A 24,461-nucleotide genomic window follows, 5' to 3' on the forward strand; every position below is an offset into this window, starting at 1 on the left:
TCCTAGGTTTGACCTGTAGATCAAAGGATTACCTGCACCAACAAGTCCGATCCGCGGACATACATCGAATACAATGTTGTTTAAATATTGAATGAATGTGAACACTTGTTGAACTACATTGTATAAAACATGTGTTAAGGCTTAATGTTAAATCTGAAGATACATTGTTGCTATTGTGACTTGTTGTATAAACTAGAAGTAATCCACATGCATATAGTTGGACTAACTAGAGGTGAACTCAGCACGAACCCTTGACCGAGAATAATTAACTTGCACAGGGGCTGAACATTGTGATTGAAACTGTATAAAAGATGTGAATATTTAGATGTCCAGTACCTCTTACTTCTCACACCGAAAGGGCTGGTATTCGCTGTGATGTACTGAGGGCCAGATAGCTATCTGATACTTTGTTTCTTTGTAAACTGTACAGTTATAGACTAAAGATCTGTGAATCTTTATAAGCCCGTGTTTGGTGTATTTCCTTCTGGGGTACTCCGCCTCGATATTTCTCTTTGCTTTAACAGTCCCAGCTTAAAGCTTTTCATTGCACCTGCTGCCTTTGAACCACCTCTTCAAACTGGCAGCATCTTCATTGGCAATCTTTATCAACAGTCGACCAGACCCTGGTTGTCCTTCACACGTTGCACCGGAGCAGCTTAACTTGAACTGTCAATCCATCCCGAGCCTCTTTGTCGACAAACCGACTGGCGAACTGACCATCGTGGCACTCATGATTTGCACTTTGTCGAGCATCGGTTTCAAACTGCTTTCAAACTGCTTGACCTGCTGTTTGAACCGCAGAACTGAATTCTCAAACCTGATTTGCCCCACCCCACATTATGTGAGCATGGCATAGCCATGGCTTGAACTACAAGCTCCTTGGCACACTCGCACCACCATCTTCGCTGCTGGTCATCATCAACAGTCGAACTGGCCCTGGTGGATCATCGAGCCCTGCCTCTCGAGCGTCACATGAAACTGTTCGAACCAGACTGTGCATCCAGTCTCCAGACCCTTTGTCACTGAATCAGCCATCAAACTGACAGTGGTGGCCCTCATGGTCTGCAGCCCTTTTAATGCTTCATCAAACTGATCCCATTAGAACTGTGCATTTAGTCGCCAGCCTTTTCACAGTCGAACCAGCTGTCGAACTGACCCTGGTGGCCCTCACTATCTGCATTTCTTCAAGCATCACCATCGAACCAGCACAAGCCTGTTCGACAGCTTCTTGCCGCTGTTACCTGTCTAGAACAATGCAACAGCTGCACTCGAATCGCGTCAAACTGAACCAACAGCACCAAATAGCCTGGTTTGATGCCGTCGCACCCTCAAGAACTGCAGATTGTATTATTGACTGCTCACTGCCTCCTCGGTCCACCTTTGGGCCCTAGAGTCTGGTTGGGTCACCTTTAATCCCTTTTTTGCACCAGAACATATCGTTTTACAAACATTGTGCTTTTAACTTGCCTTACATCCCTGATTCATGATATGATATGATATTTTATTTGTTTTGATGTACCACTCTGATGACCTAGAGTGGTACATCTTTCTATCGGTTCATATCCCGTGTTCTTTCCTCTGGGTCGGGTTGTGTGTAGTGTTTTTCCTTTTTGTTACCTTTGCAGATGGTGTTTTTCATTCAAATATATCTATTTTTTATAGAACCTTGATTGGACACTCACTGTATTTTTGACTGTTCTACTATCGCTCTTTGGGTTGCTGCTGAATCCCATCCCTACGCCTTCCCTCGGCCCACGTTACCAGGCGCTATATCTCTGACTCTGCCTCTTTATGTTTGGGATCACTCCTGTTTTGTAGCAGATTGAGGTGTGGAGTAGGCGCTATAGCCGCTGCTCACCCTTTTACTCCTGCAGGGCAGAAGTCTTTTCGTCACCCTAGGCATGTCGTGGCAGCTGTGTGGCATTGCGATTGTTGAGCGTCAAGCAGGAATGAGGCCACTTCAGAAGTGACATATTTGGACCAGTGTCCTGGGGGGGACAGGCATGCCTGGGGTGCTTTGTCGGAGGCCACCGCCAATGCGTGCTCTTTTCCTCTGGTCCCCTCCTTAATGACAGCAGGAGCTGCGCCTCATTACACGCCGCCCATCAGCGCTCCCTGGGAGTGAGTGTGTCTCACTCAGCGGGTGCGTGTTCCCCCAGAGTCACTGGAGGTGTCTTGGCAGGGGGCAGGGCGGGGTCTCTGCGCTTCCCCAGCGATCAGCGCCCTGTCACTTAGGGAAGGTGAGGGAGAGAGGGAGGGGTTAAACGGCGAAGAGGGGAGGCGGCTGTCACTGGCTGCTCAGGCATGCCCTTCTCTTTCTCTCCCCCTTCCTTCTTAAACCTGCTGCTGTCTAATTGGACGCTCCCTTCTCTCCCTGCCTCCTTCTCCTCATCAGACTTAGTGCTGCCTCGGATGGAGGGGCGATAGAGGCTGCACTCCCAACAGGGCACCCACCCCGCACCGCTTCTTCCTGCGCACCCCAGGGCCTGGAGAGAGAGGGAGAGAGAGAGAGGGCTGAGCCAGCAACCACAAGAAATCTCCTCCAAGACGTTACTGCTCCATCGCCAGCTTCCGCCGCCCATGACTGCAGAGGTCAGTGCCAGTGTGCCCTCCTATGGCCACGCTTTCTGCTTATGCTGCCACCTGGCTCCTGAAACTTTAATTGCAAACTAGGACTAACTCAATAGCATACGGTTTATTTGAAGAATGCTTCTTTTTGCAATACTTGTAATTATCTGCTCCCATGCTGTGTATGTAGTACGATAATGTTACTCAAGTATTAAAGTGGGTAATATCTGTGTAAATTGTATGAATATTCGTTTGTGGAAAACTTTTCTGCAAAGTTAGACAAGTGAGCCAAAGTTATAATTGTTTCAAAAAAGCTCTTCGCACTGTAGGCAGATCGTAGCCATGAGCGCTATGTATCGTGTGTGTGTTGGTGTACACATATACATACACATGTGTGTGCATAAATACACATGCGCGCGAAGATATGCAAACAGGAAATCATTCCTAATGGATGCGATTATTTGAAATAATGCTGCTTGCCACCTGAGCATGCTGGCACGGTGAGGCACGGTTGTACCCTTTCCGGACGGTGCACTTTTTCAACTGTAAAAGGTAATGAAAGTTCTTCGCGTTTCGTTTGTAGTTCACAGCAACCTCACAAACGGACAGAATTCGGATAAAACTTAGGCAACGTGTGGATCATTGTGCATTAACAAAGCCTCGGTTGCCACGGAAACATCCCGTGCAGGGCGCTTGATTTGGTGTTTTTGTGGTGCGGACACGCTGTGCAGAGCAGTGTGTGTGTGTCCCGCGGTGTTTGCCTTGATGTGCGCCGTGTAATTGGGTGTTTTTTTATCGCGTGTGTGCTTTACGCGGCGGAGGCTTAGGGAGCTTATTAGCGCTGATTGCTGTAAACAGCTTTCCTCGCCCCCGGAGCCGGGCTCCTCCACACGCGCATTGTGGAGGGCTGCCGGAACGGCCGCCTCCATCTCAGCCGCAGCCTTTCAGAGGCTCAAAGAAGTTCGCAGCCCCGGGCTGTGCATTCAAGGAAGCAGGGCTGCCAGTGGGCTGGGAGCTGCTCCTGGATTCCTGGGCGCCCCCTCTCCTCTCCTCCTTCCCAGGGCCTGTGCCAGGCCCTCCCCATTCCTGCGGGGTCAGGTGGTAGAAGGTACAGGTGGGGGAAGGAGGCGCGGGGGCCTGCGAGGAACACATTAAAAAAAAAAAAACAGCGCACCTTGCCGAAAAGGCCGAGTAGTGTCCGGGTAATCTCCCGGCAGGGGAGCCCGTTTATGGCGGGGGTTCTGCAGGGCCCAGATTTGAGGGCAATAGAATTGAAAGGGTATTCACATTGTTATAGATGGATTTTCCCCGGGGGTCCAGAGCATCTAGGTCCCGGCTCCGCTACTCCCCGCTTTGCTAAATGTGTGACCTAAACATAGCCTTTTGTGTTCCGTTTCTATTCCTTGCGGGTAGTTGTGCGTTTGCCATTACACACGCATAGCTTGGACCCCAGAACATATAGACCACACACCGTCTTGCATGGGTAACCCCCGCCTGACTTAGCTCTATTTGAGAGCAATCAAACATGCGGGGCTTGTGCCCGTGTTACATACACTTTGATCTGGTGAGGTGTAAAAAAAAAGAAACAAAAAGTTTGTCACTGTGTTAGTCCAGTTTAAAAACAATCTGACTGAAAATATTGTGCTGCGATGGACTAGTGCATTCGCCTGGAGACGTGACAGTTTGCCCTGGTGCAAAAGGCACGATAGAGCAAACATGCTTCGCTGAATTGCATTTTGCACTATTTGCACAGATGCATGTCGCAACGCAACATTGCACTGAATCAAATCACACCATAGCACGGGCCCTGGATTCTGTATACTGGCCCCGACCCGACAGCGCACTGTTGTATGCCCAGTACCTCATGGCGGAGAGTCTCCTACTACAGGACACCTTTTCTATAAAACGTTCCAAGGCTTCTTGGCGCGTGGTGTCTGTTATAGCAAATACCCAAACACGTATTTGCTAGGATGTCCTGGTTGATGGCCACGGCCCTCCCCATTTCGTATTAAAAACTTACAGAAAAATTGGCATTCTTTTTTGTAGCAAGCATTTGATCATTAGCAGACGGAATCATGTATGTGTGTTTTGATGTACACCTATAAACCTTATATGTCTGCGTGTATTATATAACACACACCTAGCTTCAGAGCAGCTGGGCAGGATACATGGTGAAATGGGCAATGAGAGAGGGAGGTGTAGTAGGTGTTCGGCAATCGGGCAATGAGAGAGGGAGGTGTAGTAGGTGTTGAGTCATCAATGGGCAATGGGAGAGGGAGGTGTAGTAGGTGTTCAGCCAACAATGGGCAATGCGAGAGGGAGCTGTAGTAGATGTTGAGTCATCAATGGGCAATGCCAGAGGGAGGTGTAGTAGGTGTGGACCATGACAGATGGAGGTGTAGTAGGTGTTCAGGCATCAATGGGCAATGAGAGAGGGGGGTGTAGGAGGTGTTCAGCCATCATTGGGCAATACGAGAATGAGGTGTAGTAGGTGTTCAGGCATCAATGGGCAATGAGAGAGGGGGTATAGGAGTTGTTCAGCCATCAATGGGTAATGAGAGAAGGAGGTGTAGTAGGTGTTCGGCAATCGAGCAATGAGAGAGGGAGGTGTAGTAGGTGTTCAGCAATCGGGCAATGAGAGAGGGAGGTGTAGTAGGTGTTCGGCAATTGGGCAATGAGAGAGGGAGGTGTAGTAGGTGTTGAGTCATCAATGGGCAATGAGAGAGTGAGGTGTAGTAGGTGTTCAGCAATCAGTGTGCAATCGGAGAGGGAGGTGTAGTAGGCGTGAGCAATGAGAGAGGGAGGTGTAGTAGGTGTTCGGCAATTGGGCAATGAGAGAGTGAGGTGTAGTAGGTGTTCAGCAATCAGTGGGCAATCGGAGAGGGAGGTGTAGTAGGCGTGAGCAGTGCGAGAGGGAGCTGTAGTAGGTGTCGATTCATCAATGGGCAATGCCAGAGGGAGGTGTAGTAGGTGTGGACCATGACAGATGGAGGTGTAGTAGGTGTTCATGCATCAATGGGCAATGAGAGAGGGGGTGTAGGAGGTGTTCAGCCATCAATGGGCAATGAGAGAAGGAGGTGTAGTAGGTGTTCGGCAATCGGGCAATGAGAGAGGGAGGTGTAGTAGGTGTTGAGTCATAAATGGGCAATGAGAGAGGGAGGTGTAGTAGGTGTTCAGCAATCAGTGGGCAATCGGAGAGGGAGGTGTAGTAGGCGTGGGCAATGAGAGTGAGAGGTGTAGGTGTGGGCAATGGCAGATGGAGTTGTAGTAGGTGTTCAGGCATCAATGGGCATTGAGAGAGGGAGGTGGAGTAGGTGTTAAGCTATCAATGGGCAATGAGAAAGGAAGTTATGGTAGTTGTTCAGCAAACACTAGGCGATTTAGAAAAGAGGTGCAGTGGGTGCTCAACTGTCAATGGGTGATGCAGGAGTGCAGCACAGTAGATGTACCGCCATCAATGGGTGTTGATGGAAGTTGGCATTGTAGGTGTTCAGTAAACAATGCTTAAAGTGTGGAAAAAGGTTCAATGGATGTTCAGCCATCAATGGACGTGGATTGAGGTGGGCACACTAGGCGTTCAGCCTTCATTGGGCAGTGAAAGTGGGAGGTGCAGTGGATGTACATCCATCAATGGGTGTTGAGAGAGGTTGGCACAGTAGGTGATCTGCCAACAAAGGGCATTGAGGGGGGTTGGTGCAGTAGGTGTTCAGTCATCAATGGGTGTTGATGGAGGGAGATGCTCTAAGTGTTCTACCATTAAGGGTTGTTGAGGAAGCTTGGCTCGGAAGGTGTTCAGTCAACAATGGGCACAGATGGAGGTGGGCCCAGTAGGTGCTCAGCTAACAAAGAACAATGTGGGTGAGTGAGGCACAGACGGTGCTCAGCCATAACAGGGTGTGAAGGGAGGTGGGCACAGTATGCGTTCACCGAACAACACGCTATGGGTGATTGTGTGCATATATGTTAAGCCATGAGTGGGTGATGAGGAGGGTAGGTGCAGTAGCTGTTAAGACATTCATGGCTGACGAGGGAGATGTAGTAGGTGTTCTGCCATCAGTGAGCGACGAGGGAGAGAGGCACAGTAGTTATTCAGCCATTAATGGGTGATGAGGTGCGGAGTTGCAGTAGGCGTCCGACCATTAAGGGGTGATAGGTGCAGTAGGTGTTTTACAATGAATTATGGGAGGAGGGAGGGAGGTGCAGTAGGTGTTCTGTCATCAATGGGTGACAAGGGAGGTGCAGTAGGTGCTCCACTGTGAATGTGTGATGAGGGAGGGAGGTGCATTAGCTGTCTAGCCATTAGTTAGTAAGGAGGGAGAGGGGTGATGTATTTGATTAGCCATCAAAGGGTGATGATGGAGGGAGGTGCATTAGGTGTTCAGCCATCAATGGATGATGAGTGAGGGAGGTGCATTAGGTGTTCAGCCATCAATGGATGATGAGGGAGGGAGGTGCAGTGGATGTTTATCCATCAGTGTGTGATGATGGAGGGAGGTGCAGTGGGTGTTTATCCATCAGTGTGTGATGAGGGAGGGAGGTGCAGTGGGTGTTTATCCATCAGTGTGTGAATGAGGGAGGGAGGTGCGTGTTTATCCATCAGTGTGTGATGCGGGAGGGAGGTGCAGTGGGTGTTTATCCATCAGTGTGTGATGAGGGAGGTGCAGTGGGTGTTTATCCATCAGTGTGTGATGAGGGAGGGAGGTGCAGTGGGTATTTATCCATCAATGGATGATGAGGGAGGGAGGTGCATTAGGTGTTCAGCCATCAATGGATGATGAGGGAGGGAGGTGCATTAGGTGTTCAGCCATCAGTGGATGATGAGGGAGGGGGGTGCAGTGGGTGTTTATCCATCAGTGTGTGATTAGGGAGGGAGGTGCAGTGGGTGTTTATCCATCAGTGTGTGATGAGGGAGGGAGGTGCAGTGGGTGTTTATCCATCAGTGTGTGATGAGGGAGGGAGGTGCAGTGGGTGTTTATCCATCAGTGGGTGATGAGGGAGGGAGGTGCAGTGGGTGTTTATCCATCAGTGTGTGATGAGGGAGGGAGGTGCATTGGGTGTTTATCCATCAATGGATGATGAGGGAGGGAGGTGCATTGGGTGTTCAGCCATCAATGGATGATGAGGGAGGTGCAGTGGGTGTTTATCCATCAGTGTGTGATGCGGGAGGGAGGTGCACTGGGTGTTTATCCATCAGTGTGTGATGAGAGAGGGAGGTGCAGTGGGTGTTTATCCACCAGTGTGTGATGAGGGAGGGAGGTGCAGTGGGTGTTTATCCATCAGTGTGTGATGAGGGAGGTGCAGTGGGTGTTTATCCATCAGTGTGTGATGAGGGAGGGAGGTGCAGTGGGTGTTTATCCATCATTGGATGATGAGGGAGGTAGGTGCATTAGGTGTTCAGCCATCAATGGATGATGAGGGAGGGAGGTGCATTAGATGTTCAGCCATCAGTGGATGATGAGGGAGGGAGGTGCAGTGGGTGTTTATCCATCAGTGTGTGATTAGGGAGGGAGGTGCAGTGGGTGTTTATCTATCAGTGTGTGATGAGGGAGGGAGGTGCAGTGGGTGTTTATCCATCAGTGTGTGATGAGGGAGGTGCAGTGGGTGTTTATCCATCAGTGTGTGATGAGGGAGGGAGGTGCAGTGGGTGTTTATCCATCAGTGTGTGATGAGGGAGGGAGGTGCAGTGGGTGTTTATCCATCAGTGTGTGATGAGGGAGGGAGGTGCAGTGGGTGTTTATCCATCAATGGATGATGAGGGAGGGAGGTGCATTAGGTGTTCAGCCATCAATGGATGATGAGGGAGGTGCAGTAGGTGTTTATCCATCAGTGTGTGATGCGGGAGGGAGGTGCAGCTGGTGTTTATCCATCGGTGTGTGATGAGGGAGGGAGGTGCAGCGGGTGTTTATCCATCGGTGTGTGATGAGGGAGGGAGGTGCAGTGGGTGTTTATCCATCGGTGTGATGAGGGAGGGAGGTGCAGTGGGTGTTTATCCATCGGTGTGTGATGAGGGAGGGAGGTGCAGTGGGTGTTTATCCATCGGTGTATGATGAGGGAGGGAGGTGCAGTGGGTGTTTATCCATCGGTGTGTGATGAGGGAGGGAGGTGCAGCGGGTGTTTATCCATCGGTGTGTGATGAGGGAGGTGCAGCGGGTGTTTATCCATCGGTGTGTGATGAGGGAGGGAGGTGCAGCGGGTGTTTATCCATCGGTGTGTGATGAGGGAGGGAGGTGCAGCGGGTGTTTATCCATCGGTGTGCGATGAGGGAGGGAGGTGCAGCGGGTGTTTAACCATCGGTGTGCGATGAGGGAGGGAGGTGCAGCGGGTGTTTATCCATCGGTGTGTGATGAGGGAGGGAGGTGCAGCGGGTGTTTATCCATCGGTGTGTGATGAGGGAGGGAGGTGCAGCGGGTGTTTAACCATCGGTGTGTGATGAGGGAGGGAGGTGCAGCGGGTGTTTAACCATCGGTGTGTGATGAGGGAGGGAGGTGCAGCGGGTGTTTATCCATCGGTGTGTGATGAGGGAGGTGCAGTGGGTGTTTATCCATCAGTGTGTGATGAGGGAGGGAGGTGCAGTGGGTGTTTATCCATCGGTGTGTGATGAGGGAGGGAGGTGCAGTGGGTGTTTATCCATCGGTGTGTGATGAGGGAGGGAGGTGCAGTGGGTGTTTATCCATCGGTGTGTGATGAGGGAGGGAGGTGCAGTGGGTGTTTATCCATCGGTGTGTGATGAGGGAGGGAGGTGCAGTGGGTGTTTATCCATCGGTGTGTGATGAGGGAGGGAGGTGCAGCGGGTGTTTATCCATCGGTGTGTGATGAGGGAGGTGCAGCGGGTGTTTATCCATCGGTGTGTGATGAGGGAGGGAGGGGCAGCGGGTGTTTATCCATCGGTGTGTGATGAGGGAGGGAGGTGCAGCGGGTGTTTATCCATCGGTGTGTGATGAGGGAGGGAGGTGCAGCGGGTGTTTATCCATCGGTGTGTGATGAGGGAGGTGCAGCGGGTGTTTAGCCATCGGTGTGTGATGAGGAGGGAGGTGCAGCGGGTGTTTAACCATCGGTGTGTGATGAGGGAGGGAGGTGCAGCGGGTGTTTATCCATCGGTGTGTGATGAGGGAGGGAGGTGCAGCGGGTGTTTATCCATCAGTGTGTGATGAGGGAGGGAGGTGCAGTGGGTGTTTATCCATCGGTGGGTAATGATGAAGTTTATGGCCTTCCGCTGGCACATTTTCACAGATCATACATAGCCCATCTCCCAAAGGCAATGCATTGTTCTCCTCTACACCAAATGAAACACTTTTTGGCGTATGTCTATTTTCTCGTGGTCTCTTTTGTATCGTTCGGCCACAGGGCAGCACTATCCTAGCAGGGTTTCCATATGACGAAAAGTAGGATAATGTTCTCCGCAGGCAATCAGATGATTAATTCATACAGTGCTCTCGAGTCTAGCACTGGGCCCAATTAGCCGCTTCAGACACGCAGCCAATCAGCGCTTCTGCTTTGCAGAGCAGGTAGAGGGGAGGCGAAGTTTAGACCAGCGATCCGGGAACTAATTATCTATAGACGATTTTTTATAGACGATCAAAATTTTTGATTCGAAATTAATGCATTCGAAATTATTAAATTCGACATGTCACTATAAACCATCTTTTACATTGTTCCAAAGTAAGTATGCAATCATGTCGATGCAAAGCTACTTTGGCTTTCACTGGATTCATTACTAGCAATTCTATTGAGACATTAGCATCTATTAATGCATCTAAAACACATCTAGACCATGTTTTCGGAAAGTACTCTGTGGGTGTAAAAATATAATGTGCCACTGAGCTCAAAATATTTTTTGGCAGAGGCTCCTATTAAACATTTCCTATGTAGACTGCACAATTTCCACACCACTTGGCTGTGTATATATAGCACCCAATTCATATCGCAGTGGAGGTAAAGGCGTGCAATTAGGCAGACCTAGAATTGCTTTCCAAAATTTACTCTCATACCTGCCCAAAAATGTCCTCCCTTTGGGTGTATCAGACCCATAAGTGATTATGGGAACCACTTTTTGCTTGAAAAAAGTCATAATATGAGCAGATGAAAATGTACCATATTTGTACATGAGTATCTTGGCTTGTGAGGTCAACGTTCTGATTTTTGCATCCAGAGTAGGAACATAGATGGAGTCACTCGTGTTCCCAGAGAAGGCAAGACCCAGGTATTTGTAAGAAGGTACAACCGCCAGTGTGTTGTTTTGAAGGTTCCAAGTGAATTTAGACATGTTCCTAATGCCTTTTTTTCCGACAAATTACAACCTGGGTTTTTTCAACATTGATCGTGAGATTGTTAGTAGTCATGTATTGTCTAATTTGTCCAGCAAGTTTTGAAGGCCCTGTGGACTCTGAGAGAGGAGGACGAGGTTGTCCGCATATAGGAGCCAGGTAATTTTTTGGTTTCCGATTTTAGGGGCATCAGCTATGATGTCCTCAAAAGAAGTCCCTATGTCTAGGATAAATAAATTGAACAAGGTCAAAGCCAAGATGCACCCCTGCTTCAGTCCCTGTTCCGTCCTAATACTAGCAGATAGCAGCCCTTCCAAGCTTAGCCTTAGTAGGGCGGTTGTTTCAGTGTGCAGTTTTTTAATAATTGTTAAAAGTGATGACGGACATCCATATTTTTCCAATTTAGTGAAAAGCAACTGCCGATCAACTGAATCGAAAGCTATACAAAAGACAACATAGCTCATGTATAAGGCCTGTTTTTTCCCCAAGTATTCAGATGCTAACAGGTTTGGAGTTATCATGTTGGGTGACGTGCCCAAACCAGTAACAAAGCCTGACTGAAAGGGATCCCTTCTATCTTCAGACAGGGTCCACCTGTTTAGTTCTTGTAGTATGAGTCGACTATAGATATTACCGGGGGCATCTACCAGTGCAATGGGGCAATAGCTTTCAGGCTTACAGTGATCGCCCTTTTTATAAATAGGAACAATTCTTGAGTGTCTCCACGATGAGGCAATAGTTTGTGAGTGATTTATCTGTTCAAATATATGATACAAAAGGTTTGACCATAGTTCAGGATGTTGCTTCAGGGTGTAGTTGGATAGACTATCTGGTCCCAGGGCAAAAATATCTGCTTTGTCTATATTAAGATGAAACTGCTCCGATACTCTAGCATCATTTACTGTTAAAGATGTTACTGGCCTGGCATACATTCTTTTAAAGTGTTCCAACCAGACGGCTTCAGGAACACTGTGCACTTGTGATACCATTTGAGGCGGAGCCGCGGCTTGGTTTAATGTTTACCAAATTTGAGCTGTGGGCTTGCCTCGCATTGATGTCAACATCTTTTCTCCAACTGACTGGTAGAGTTTAGCACAATATGATTTTAACCAGTTTTTGTAGCTTGTTTTGATGTTGGCCAAGACTTCAAATCTTTTTAGTAACCGTAGTTTTAAAGCCTCACGCTTTTGTTGACGGAAGTGCGATTTTCTATTTTTAACTTCAGCATCAAAAGCGTGACGTTTGGGTGATGGCATCCCCCAAGTGACATGTTTGGTAACATCTTTGCATGAGATTATAATATGGTGCATCACAAACATATCCTCTGGTATCAGAGAATGCAAAGGTAGAAGCTAAGGTTCCTTCAAGGTGTATTAAGGACTTTTCGGACCACCCTAGTCGATTTAGTCTAGTATTGACAGTTAGTGTCCCCACCATCATTTGAGAGGATGTCTTTAATTGTCAGGCAGTAGTGAGCCACTTCATCGTGAGCATTTTGTGATCACTATATGGAGCGTCTTCTATTCGAAATGAGGTGATTTTAGATAGCAATTTGCTGTCTATATAGATGTAATTAATGTTAGCTTTAGAAGGGCCCCGTGACCATGTGTGCTGATATGAACTATTTGCAATACAAGCACCATTTAGCATGTGTAAAGAACGGGATTTCATAAGATGTTCCCATTGAATTCTTCTTGCTTTGTCTTGCATATGTGTGTGATCTGGGCAATGTAAATTAAGATTACCCACCACTATGGTATGCAAGATGTCTGCTACTAGAGCAATGTAATCCAGCATGGTTGAAACATCATGAAGGAACTTTTGATCAATAATGCCTTTGGGGTTCCAGTACATGTTAACAAGAGCATAAAGTGTGACAGGATCAGACACAGTTGATAGCTGTGAGTAGTCATTAGGAGCATAGGAGAAGATTATACTTGAATTTGCACTAGTCCTAAGGAGACCTGACATGGTACAAGCTTTGTTACCCTTTAAGGCTGCCGTTGCGTGGACTTCATGGTCATTCCAAATTGGGGAGTTTATTAGCCACGTTTCCTGCAGCGTCACCATATCAAATTGATCTAACTTACCTCTCTTGTAATTAATTAAATGTTGGTGTCCACGTGTTCCACGATGCAAGTGCAATAGTGGTTTTTACATCTTGATGCTTCAGGTAACTTCTGGAACCCCCACAGTTATATGCACAGTTTGAAGCAGCAGACTTCTCACTTGCCACCTCTGTCATATGGTCTGTGGATACATTAGTAGCTGTTTTCCCTTGATATTGAGCAATCAAAGTGTCACAGCAACATCCACAGGACCGACTATCAAAAGGAAACCCATCTGAAACTATTTATCTTTTGCCTGCCAGATAACATTTTGCACAACTCTGGAGTGCACCCATAACCGCACAGTACTTAGCATTGTTTTCTTGATAAACTCTACTTGCTCTATGTCTGAGCTTTTTATGTCAACAAGCATCGGAATATCTGAAAACAATTCCATTATACTGCACCGGTTCAGGTCATACTGGGGGAAAGGTGCTGGACGACAGCCGAGTATTAGGGAGCTCAGGTTCACATCTCGTGAAAATGGCTGTGACTGTTGATTTTTCTTCAGGTTTAGGAGTATGATGCTTAGTTGACTTATTTGCATTTTCTGTAAGCAGGGAATTTTGGTGTCTAGTCAAAGGATCGAATCAAAAGGGCCGATAGGTCAAAGGATCGACACCAAAGGGTCGACAGGTCAAAGGATCAAATTTTTTTTTAAATTATATATATTTTTTTAGGTTTTCGTTTAGGGAAAAAAAGTGTTTTTTAGCAAAAAAAAGGGGGTGGGGGTGACCCCCCCCAAAAAAAAAATATGTGAAAAAAAAAATTTGATCCTTTGACCTGTCGACCCTTTGGTGTCGATCCTTTGACCTGTCGACCCTTTAGATTCGATCCTTTGACTGGCAACCAGGAATTTTTAGGTAGTAACGCCTGTAGCATGCACGCTATTTCCGTGCCATATTCTTCAGATTGAGGGCCAACTGCTTTCGAAGGGAGGTTGTTATTTTCCATAGTCATTGGAAAATGAACATTTCTGACAATCTTATTATTTCCCAGCAAACATTTCTGTGTATTACATAGATGTTCAGATAGCAGAGGCCCAGGCACAGCCGAAGTATGCGCTTGAGGCTCATTATTACAGTCAGATGATTTGTTACGGTGTTGATTAGAAGAGCGTATTTCTGAGAGCCCATTTAGATTAACAGGTAGCAACTCAAGTTCCTGGAATCAGAGAATCTAGCCATATAGGCATCAACCTCGCGTCTGATTTCTCGACGCAGCGAGTCTTTCACAGCTTGTTCTTCCAAAGCCAGATTTGAGTTTATCGGCACGGGAAGAGGAAGCGTGTCAATCTCCGCATCCTTCAACATAGAAGCGCTCTTATGATTTGGAATGGCTTCTACGAGCTCGTCCAATGGGGCATAAGGAGGAATGTTTGTATCTGTTTTGTTAGTTAGGACCAACATCGTTTTACGATCTTGGTCCATAAGCATGTATTTTTAAGTAACAGCAAGGGAGACTTTTTGTGTAACTTTCGGCGGAAGATTCAGAGTCTTAATAAAATGTTTGGTCGCGATCGTTGCAGCAGGTTTGATAGATTTCACGTTTTTTGATTTTTCCCCTTTTACCACACTCATCTTTGCTGTGCTATCTGCTTTCGAGAAGATGGTATAAGCTTTTTTGTTACTCGTTGGAGATTGCACTTCATTTAGTACTGTAGAGGGTGTCTCCTTTAAAGACGCTTCCTCAATAATGATCTTATCAATATACAGTAAAGCGGAGACAACTTTTTCAGAATTTAACTCTACGCTCAAAGGTTGAGGTACTGAGGTAAAAGACCTGATGGGAGAAGTGGCACTATTACTGTGCGTCGAATGTTTGAGTTCTTTACCTGCAGTTAGAGATTACCATATTTTCTCATCAAGAGTTCTCTCAAGCTTGGTTTGCCACGCTATTATGGATGCTATTTGAGAGGTTTGCGTGTTCATTTTATCATTTAACATGACAAATAGTTTGATTATAGTGTTCATGGTTGTGCTCATAGCATCAAACGTGAGGGTCAAAAGTTTACTCATGCCCTCATTTGAGGGTTGCAGCTCAATGACAGTAGCTCTCCGCGGAGTGGGAGCCAAAAATGATGACAATGCATTCAGTGTTTCCTGACTTTGGTCGGAAAACATGTTTGGTGAAAAGGACAGTTTCTCTAGACGATCTTGAGCAGAAAAATCTGTTTCAAGAGAGTCTAGGTCAATGACTACCATGACTCCGGTCAGCTCACACTGTATTTCGGGGGTGTTCGGCACCATGGGAGCCATCAAGTCACCCATGGGAACCGTGCTATCAGACAAAGAAGCCTTACATATTATTGCATCATTCAAATCATTCGCTGGTACCACTGCAGACAGTGGCACCTCCACGCAAGGAGGTGTAATTTGCGAGATGTCAATCATTCTCTCTGACTGTGTTTTCGACATCCTTGTTGTAGAGTGCTTCGACTTGGACGCAGAGTAAAAGAATCTTATGTCGGGAGATCCAGTGTCTTTAGATTTGTTTGCTAAAGTTCTGTGCTTTACAGACCTTACATTCGGAGTGGAGCAAATTTGGTGCTTACACACAGGTGAGGAGAATTCAAATTGTTTCTTTTTAATTCCAGGATCCAAATTGCAATCCAGACAAGGCGGCGGCATCTTAGTCCGCAGGGAATATAAATTCCGCTTCATGCTCCTTAAGGCAGTCACTCAGGTGGCTCACGACCAGCGGAGGTGAACAGCAAGAAAAAATATTAAGCCCAAACAACTCGGAGATTTCCCTGCAATATATTTAAGCATGCGGACAGCACCAGCACCATGACGTGGCGGCGAAGCGGTGCTTCCAAGGTGCTTCCGCTAGGTGCGTGTGCGCTGGTGCGCGCGAGATTCTCCTTTTGAATGTTCGTTAAAAAAGGGGGCTGGGCTTCACTCACAATTGCTGAATTTCATTCAGTAAACAGTATCCAACGTAGCAACGTAGAAATAGAGAAAGTGCAGCTTGCAGAGAATCCGGTGCAAATCGGTGCTTCCAAGGTGCTTCCGCTAGGTGCGTGGTGTTATTTAGATTGATCTTGAAAGGATGAAAAGCTGAGCGAACGTGCTGAGATTTCAACCAGATTTCAATCAGTACGTATTCAGCCCACTTAGTATTTCCTTTTTAACAAGCCTTTTTAGTTAGGGCTATTAGGTGTCGCCTGCTCATGACTGTGACCCTAAGGCCCTGGTAGGACAGCTTTCCTTGTCTTCAGAGCTCCCTCCAGGCCTTGGGACAGAGCGAGGACCCTGACTTTGTGACACAGGTCTAAGACCCATGAGCCATTCAGATATACGTCTAGGATACAGGCCTAGTAACACTTCTATTGGAATACAGGTCTAAGAAAGTATCCAGTGGGTTGCAGACCATACACAAGTCAATTTGCATAATCAACTAAGAACTCTTCATTGGCATAAAACTCATCCACTGTAATGCAGAACTAAGTAAGAACTCATCCATTGGTTCATGGACGATTTTAGAGCCCATCAATTGGGAAGAAGGTTTATGAATTGAAACACTGGCATACAGGATCAATACCTCATCCATTATAATACACACTTAAGAACTTATCAATTGTAATACATTTCTAATACATCATGAATTGGCCTGCAAGCCTCGGAGCCTCAGTTCCGAGCTCTTGTAAATATAGATCTAAGACATCATCATTCACTGAACTACAGGTCTAGAATTTGTGATACAGGACTAAAACCTCACCCATTGTGCCACAGGTGTAAGAAAGGGTCCATTGGTGAAACATATCTAAGAACTCCTTGGGGTAGAGTTGTAAGCATTATTCTAAGCATTATTCTATTGGACGAGAAAACATTAATTGCAGTGCAGGTCTAAGAACTCATCCAAACTGGCTACTAAATGAATGATGATGGCTATAACTGCAGCATCTGCCGGTAAATTAGCACAGCGGGTTGAGTGCTCGCTGCTGCAATCTGTGTGTGATTCGCAGGTATAAATTCTGGAAAGGCCAACTCAGCCTTTCATCCTTAGGAGATTGAGAAATGAATACCAACATTGGTTGGGTGATATTGTTTGTAAATATGGTCTCTGTAAAACATTTGTCCAAAGCGCTATATCAATAACTTAGCAGCACTATCTGCGTTTAACCTATGCGATTGTATTGTTGCTTAACTGATTATTTCAGAATTGTTGATTTCAGCAGTGTTGACCCTAATATCATTTAGCTTCACTCTTTCTAATATGCCTAAGTAGGGTGGTATAATTGCACTTAAACTTAATACAGTTGCTTAGACCCGTCGGCCAAATGCAGTGAACATCATAGCCTGCTTTTTAAACACTCATTCCTTACAAGTAAAGGTCTGTGTTTGTAGCAGTTTTCTAAATCACTGTTTTGCCTTTAGTTTTATGTTTCTAGTGCCCTTAGACACAGGTCTCTTCACCTGAAAATAGTTTCATACTTTCATCACACCCAAGCTAGATTTTACTCAAGTACATTCTCTCAAATTTAATACACATTATTATTTAATAATATCGTTTACATTTAATTTAATTGAAACCACTTCCTATTGAAAGAAACACTAATGATTTCCAACTAGATTGTACTCCTTTTTTTGGTTATTAGGTGGTACTAGAGAATACTGTAAAGGAGCGGCAGGGGCTCTCTAGCAGTCCCCCTGATTACAAGCAGAGAGACGCTCGGGCCCATCCAAAACTCCCCGCCACAAGAACGGACGACTCAGCCATAGGGCAACATTTACTGTCCTTATTATTTAACCAAATGACTGTGATCGGACTAGAAAAACATGAATTCTCCAGAGTTCTCGTCGTCTGAAAGTGTGTCACCCAGTTTTAGCACGGTGTGACGTCACAAAACCAAGTTCTGTCCCCAAAACCTATCTGGCATTCAGATTGGTCAGTTTAGGCAAACCATATACACATTTTATAAGGGTTAGTTCTACTATTGGGTAGCCATATCTGGTGGCTCCACCTGGGACCATCTCTACATGTAACACCTACAAAGTTGCAGGATCGTTGGGAGACTATTGACTCCTGCAACATATTATGTATTCATGTGAAAGGTGACTGTGGATTGGGCAAAATGTGTCCACCCAGCCCTGGGACCCTGGACGGTTACCAGGCTGAGTGTACCTTTTCAAGACGAAGAGAATGAACATGGAGGTGCTGTGTGTTCCCTAATGTTGCCATCTCTGATCACCTAAGCGTGGGAGAGTGCATTCAGTTGATAGTTCATGAGCAACACTTGTATCTTTCCACCTCTTGTTCGATGGGAACAGCTTCTCTCTGTGTACCTTGATTGAATAGGTATTGTCTTTCTCTGCTAGGTCACGTGTGTTGGCACCACGAAATGGAGTTCTCCTGCCTATAATTATGAGGATTTTAGCGTGAATTTCTTTCAGGTGGCTTAATGTTTTTGTAACTGGAACTTTTCGTCTCCACTCGTCCTTGGCTGGTGATGTATCATGTCTGCCCTGGATGCTATTGTCTGCCTGCCTCTGGCTGCAGCGATCTGTCAGCCTTGTCATGTACCCAAAGTCTGTCTTCCCTTCCTAGTTCACCTCAATGGGCCTATAGCGTACATATTTGCCCTTATGGCTTTCCATGTTAGTGGCAATCAAGCATGTGCAAGCTAGGTATAGGTATACTTTGCGTCTTGGTAATCAGCTTTGGAGAACAATATGAATATATATAGTGATATGTATGTGTATCCGTCATCTACCTGCGTGAGTCATAAGCATGTTTTTTGTGTCTATATGAAGCAAGCTAATGCATGCTCGTGTAACTTTGTGAATGGAAGGCTATGTACTTCATCTCTAAGTGTGGCTATGTCATGATGTCAGTGATGCCGTCATTGATTTCTCGATTTGCGGTCAGACAACTTGTTCGATTGATGACATCTCCATCTCTTCCATATCATCGATTAGGCGTGGTTTGAATGGCTGTCCGAGAGAGTACCGTTTCTCACATCTGCGAAACATTGATGTTGGCAGTGAAGGGCCTAAGAGTGAGGTGCATTTGTCATTTCTCTGCCTTCGGGCTGAGAGTCATGTGGGGGTCAAGAGGGCCATACTTGGCCCTCAGTCTTTAATACAGCTATGATTTATGGCATATGAGGGACACAAAGCTTGTAGGCGTTGTTTGGGTATTTACTCACCCATTGACTGCCGATGGCCATACTAATCGCTATATCAATACACACCAACACCCTGCCCCTCCCTGCCAAAAACACACCCTTCTGGGATCTCCTTTAGCCTTACCAACAAATGTTGTGTTCAAAGTACCTCCCAGTGTTTTTTAAAAGCAGTCTTCCGAGAGTTAATCACTTAATTGGAGCAGTAAATTCACTGCTGGTGTAATAAAAATGTCTTAACCAGCTCTGCCTTCAGCCACTGAATTTATGACTATTATGGGTGTCATTCACTGAAGTCCTGTTAAAAACAAGAATTGCACAGTGTTGGCTTGTGTATAAGTATTAGGTATTTGTTCAGGCACTCGCACCATTGTGCAGCTGCTACCATCAATGGTAAGTTGCAATCACTACGGAAGTGTCTGGCAAATTCCTTTATCATGCCTGCACAAAACCCCAAACTGTTGGCATTGCCAATGCTTGTTTCAAATTATAGTTCAGTTGATTTAAGAAGGACATTTTCTTCCAAAACTCGTAAAAACCTTTAAAGTAGTGAAGAATCTAAATTATGTATGTGAGATTGTGTCTGGATTCCCGTTGTGCAATTTACACATTTTCGACAGTGAAAAATCAGTGCTTTCCTCAGTAACTCACCAGGTTAGAATTCCAGCTTGTCAGGCGTGAGTCATTGCTTGCCTTAGGAAGACGGATGGCGTTCAAGATCTGATAAGATAGGAATCCTCAAATACATGCGCTTCCAAAAAGTACCGTAGGTGCCATGGAGACAAACCTTTAATGGTATTCGGCTATTTACCGGTGGCCAATGGCAGAATGGCGCTGTCACTATTGATCTATTATACATCTTATTTTATACTTCTGTAATTGTGAGCAAAACACTGAGTACCTGGGCATGTGATTTCAGTGATTGGCAAATATCTATATAATATCCAGAAAAAAGGGGGCTGGAGACCAGTGTTTAATAATGGGGCCCTGGGCTCTCCTAAACTTAGACTTGAGAAAACCCTGTTAGACTCAGTGATGGAGTATGTAATCTAATTAGCATAGAACCTGCAGCATCCATAGTCCAGCAGCTGTAACACCAAAAAACAACCTGTATACGTAATCAATTGATTACCTATATAATACCCTTACACAAGCCAAAACGGTTGGCTTTATCAATGCTTTTTTTTAATAGCACTTCAATGCAAATAACAGATGCAAGGACATACTTATTGCTTATAAATCAAGTGACTGCAGGCACAACTTGGTAAGATATTTTTATTACACCAGGAACTTATTTACAGAGGCAATGGACCCATTACTTTTCAGATGACTGCTTAGAAATAACACTGTCAGGCTATATATATATTACAAGGTTTGATGTTGTTGTGTGATCTAACGAGCTCAAAGAGAACAAAGAATGTTGTGTTTTGGGTAGGGAGGGGCAGCTAGTGGGTGGTAATGACATAGGGATTAACATGACTATAGGTGGTTAATAGGTGGGTAAATAAGCACACAAATCACATAGGCTGTATGCCCCAATTTGTATCCCATCTCCCCCTTACCTTTGCCCAATTAAATAGTTTCAATGCATAGGTGGTGTGTTAGCTACTTTATAGCCAAAACTAAAAAGAAATAAATTGGGTTAAATTCCTTAATCACATGCACTATTTATAATAAATAAACCATGATGTATTGACCTCAACAAATTACACCCTCTAGGAAAGCAGCTATCCTGTGATCAAAAGCAAAACTGTGAAATAATACTGTGCTTTTGCTGGTAATATCTAATTGTAAGTTACCACATTTTTCACTAGTGATACATACTAACAAAGGGGTCGGTAATATATGTATTACGAACCCTGCCAAATACTGTGCTAGTGTAGGTCAACAGCATTTATTTGGTGTTTTCCTGTGCCTCTCAACCCGTCTTTTTATCTGCTCTGCCTCTGGAGTGACCAGCCTTAATGCTGTGATCCTTTGCTTGTTTCTGGCTTTTTCCTCCCTCATCCAACCCCTTAGCACTTGGCTCTGGCAGTCAGGTGTCTCTTTGCCTCTGTCCTGGTGGCCATCTCCCCCTGTTCCACCTCCCTTCCTGAATGCAATCTGTAGTCATCCTGCACAGAGACCTCTTGGTAATCAGTTTTAGGGCTTGTCTGATGCTTTGAGTGCCTTTCTTTTGATTCTAATCTGTTTCTTGCTTGTTGTTGAGTGCCTTTTGAAGGGATTTGTGTGTATTTTGTAATCGTTTTTCTGAGCTAGTACCTAGTTTTCTGAGGGATTTATTTGGTATTTAATTGTGACCATCAACCCGTTTATTTATCTTCTCGATCTTTGGAGTGGCCATCCCTAGTGCTGCAGTCCTTTGTTTCTGGCTGTTTCCCTTCTCTCACCGAACCCCTCAGCAATTGGCTCTGGCTCTCGATTTCAGGTGTCTCTTGCCTCTGTCCTGGTGGCCTCTGTCCTGGCAGCCATTTCTCCCTGCTCCCTTCTGCTTCTCTCATTCATTTTCACCCATCCTCTGACTCTCGCTCCCTACTCCTCCCCTGCCCATCCTTCTGGTTCTCATTGATCCGTGCCCCCCACTGTGACTGGAACAGCTGCATTTCAGAGGCCCTTCCAGGGAAGACTTGCCCGTGCAGCCACCAGCTAAGGGCCACAAGGCAAAGGGCAGCTACCATCTAAGCAGCGTCACTCCGTGTTTGCCCGTGTGCACCTGGGATGCCTGACGCAGACAACATACCATGACTGATAATGTAAGTGTAATGTGGGTGGGGGGTACAGCCATTACTCTACTCCAGTACATTCACACCACTTTTATAACCTATTATCATCTAGCCTAATTGTGTAAAGTAGTCATTTTGGCACTCAGTCTAAGTGTGTAAGAAAGCTCTAGATGGAGCCAGCCTTAATTACATACAGTAACCATACTTCACACCCAAACTGTTGCTATAGCTTGTTATATTCCGCTGCCGTGCTCTGAGATATAAATGTGCTGTGCCCCATAGTTAGCCATTGTGTTCTGCACCATAGCTAATATGTGTTGTATGTTGCCACACCCTATAACTAGCCACTGTAAGGTGAAAAGGGTGGGAAGCGCAACCATTACTGTGCTCCAGAAACCCAGCTACTTTAACACTACTACTACTATGTAAACGGTGCAACAATCTTAGCCCCAGAGATAAGTGTGCTAGCCTACCCTCCATAGTTAACTATCGTGATACGCTTCACAGTAGCCATTGTACTGATTTGTGGAAGGACATGTGTTGCACCTACATGTATAATAGAGGCAGACGTCAAACAAAATGTGTGGCACCCACTGTATTTTGGCGGCAGGAAATGTGTTCAAATAGACATATTGTGAAGAATAGCCATGCACCACATTTAGGTATAATTGTGAAGATTAGCCATGTGCCACATTGGATTTGTGAAGATTAGCCATGCATCACATTTAGATAGATTTGTGAAAATTAGTCTTGTCTCAGATGTGGATAGATTTCTGAAGATTAGCCTTGCCTCACATTAGATGTTGTGATTATTAACCATGCATCACATTTAGATAGAATTTTGAAAATTAGCCATGTGTCGCATTAGATTTGTGAAGATGAGCCATGTGTCACATTAGATTTGTGAAGATGAGCCATGTGTCACATTAGATTTGGTAAGATTAACCATGCATCACATTTAGATAGATTTGTGAAGATGAGCCATGCATCACATTTAGATAGATTTGTTAAGATGAGCCATGCATCACATTTAGATAGATTTGTTAAGATGAGCCATGCATCACATTTAGATAGATTTGTTAAGATGAGCCATGCATCACATTTAGATAGATTTGTGAAGATGAGCCATGCATCACATTTAGATAGATTTGTTAAGATGAGCCATGCATCACATTTAGATAGATTTGTTAAGATGAGCCATGCATCATATTTAGATAGATTTGTTAAGATGAGCCATGCATCGCATTTAGATAGATTTGTTAAGATGAGCCATGCATCACATTTAGATAGATTTGTTAAGATTCGCCATGTGTCACATTATATTTGTTAAGATTAGCCTTGCCTCACATTTACATAGAATTGTGAAGATTAGTCATGAGTCACATTATATTAGTGAAGATTAGCCATGAGTCACATTTAGATCAAATCGTGAAGATTAGCAACCTAGAAAAACATTGACAGTACCTAATGTACTGACCCCTCCACTCCTGCTCCCTTCCTACACAGATCCCTTTTACTGTACATGCCCATGGGCTTGCCTTCTATACACAAACACACACCCAACATAACTAACACTTGCATACAACAACTATCCCAGGCACTGGACCATACCCATACGGACACAACAAGCCAGTGTACACAACCATAACCTTATACACCTGCCAATGTACCCATAAAGCACACAAACACACACCCAACATAACAGATATTCATATTCAACAGACAACGCAGGCACTGGGACTAACCCTTGCAGCTACACAAGCCAGTGCGCTCAACCACAACCTAAATACGCCAATTTACACATAAACCACACAAACACGCACCCAACATAACAGACATTCACATACAACAAACAACCCAGGCATTGGGCCTCACTCCTATGGATACAATAAGCCAGTGCATGCAAACAACCCATCTGCAACCCAACAAACACTAATGCCAGTTTCCCCTGGTTCAGGACCTATCCTATGCCTCGATCCTCACTTACCAACCCCATCCTCTTTATTGCAGAGCCACGTGAGCACCATGCATCACATTTAGATACATTTGTGAAGATTCGCCATGTGTCACATTAGATCAGTGAAGATTAGTCGTGCCTCACATTTAGATAGAATTGTGAAGATTAGCCATGCACCACATTTAGGTATAATTGTGAAGATTAGCCATCTGTCACATTAGATTTGTGAAGATTAACCATGCACTACATTTAGATAGAATTGTGAAGATTAGCCATTTGTCACATTAGATTAGTGAAGATAAGCCATGCGTCACATTTAGATAGATTTGTGAAGATTAGCCATGCACCACATTTAGGTATAATTGTGAAGATTAGCCATCTGTCACATTAGATTTGTGAAGATTAACCATGCACCACATTTAGATAGAATTGTGAAGATTAGCCATTTGTCACATTAGATTTGTGAAGATTAGCCATGCCTCACATTCCTTTGTTCACTCGTTCAGAGTTCCCCAACCTCTCTATGAAAAGGAGGGCTAAAGTGTTCCATGTAGGGGAGGCGCTATACAGCACCTTAACACAATGGCACTGTTTGAGTGGAATACATGAAAGGACGCAAGTGGCACCCTTCAGGTGAGATACGTGAATGACACACACACACACACACACACACACACACACACACACACACACACACACACACACACACACACA

General features: G+C 45.4%; 1 protein-coding gene across 3 annotated transcripts in view; it reads left to right on the forward strand.

The window, feature by feature from the left end:
* Positions 1–2,315: 2,315 nt before the first annotated feature.
* COL14A1 (collagen type XIV alpha 1 chain) overlaps positions 2,316–24,461 on the forward strand; it is a 699,289-nt gene continuing 677,143 nt past the window's right edge. The window contains exon 1 of one of the 3 annotated variants that reach the window (XM_069621559.1): positions 2,316–2,592. The gene's annotated coding sequence lies outside the window, so the exon portion shown is untranslated. The remainder of the gene's footprint in view (positions 2,593–24,461) is intronic. The other 2 variants (XM_069621558.1, XM_069621560.1) reach the window with 2 other exon arrangements.

This window comes from Ambystoma mexicanum, chromosome 5q (assembly GCF_040938575.1).
Source record: "Ambystoma mexicanum isolate Mex_15411 chromosome 5q, UKY_AmexF1_1, whole genome shotgun sequence".
NCBI lineage: Eukaryota > Metazoa > Chordata > Amphibia > Caudata > Ambystomatidae > Ambystoma > Ambystoma mexicanum.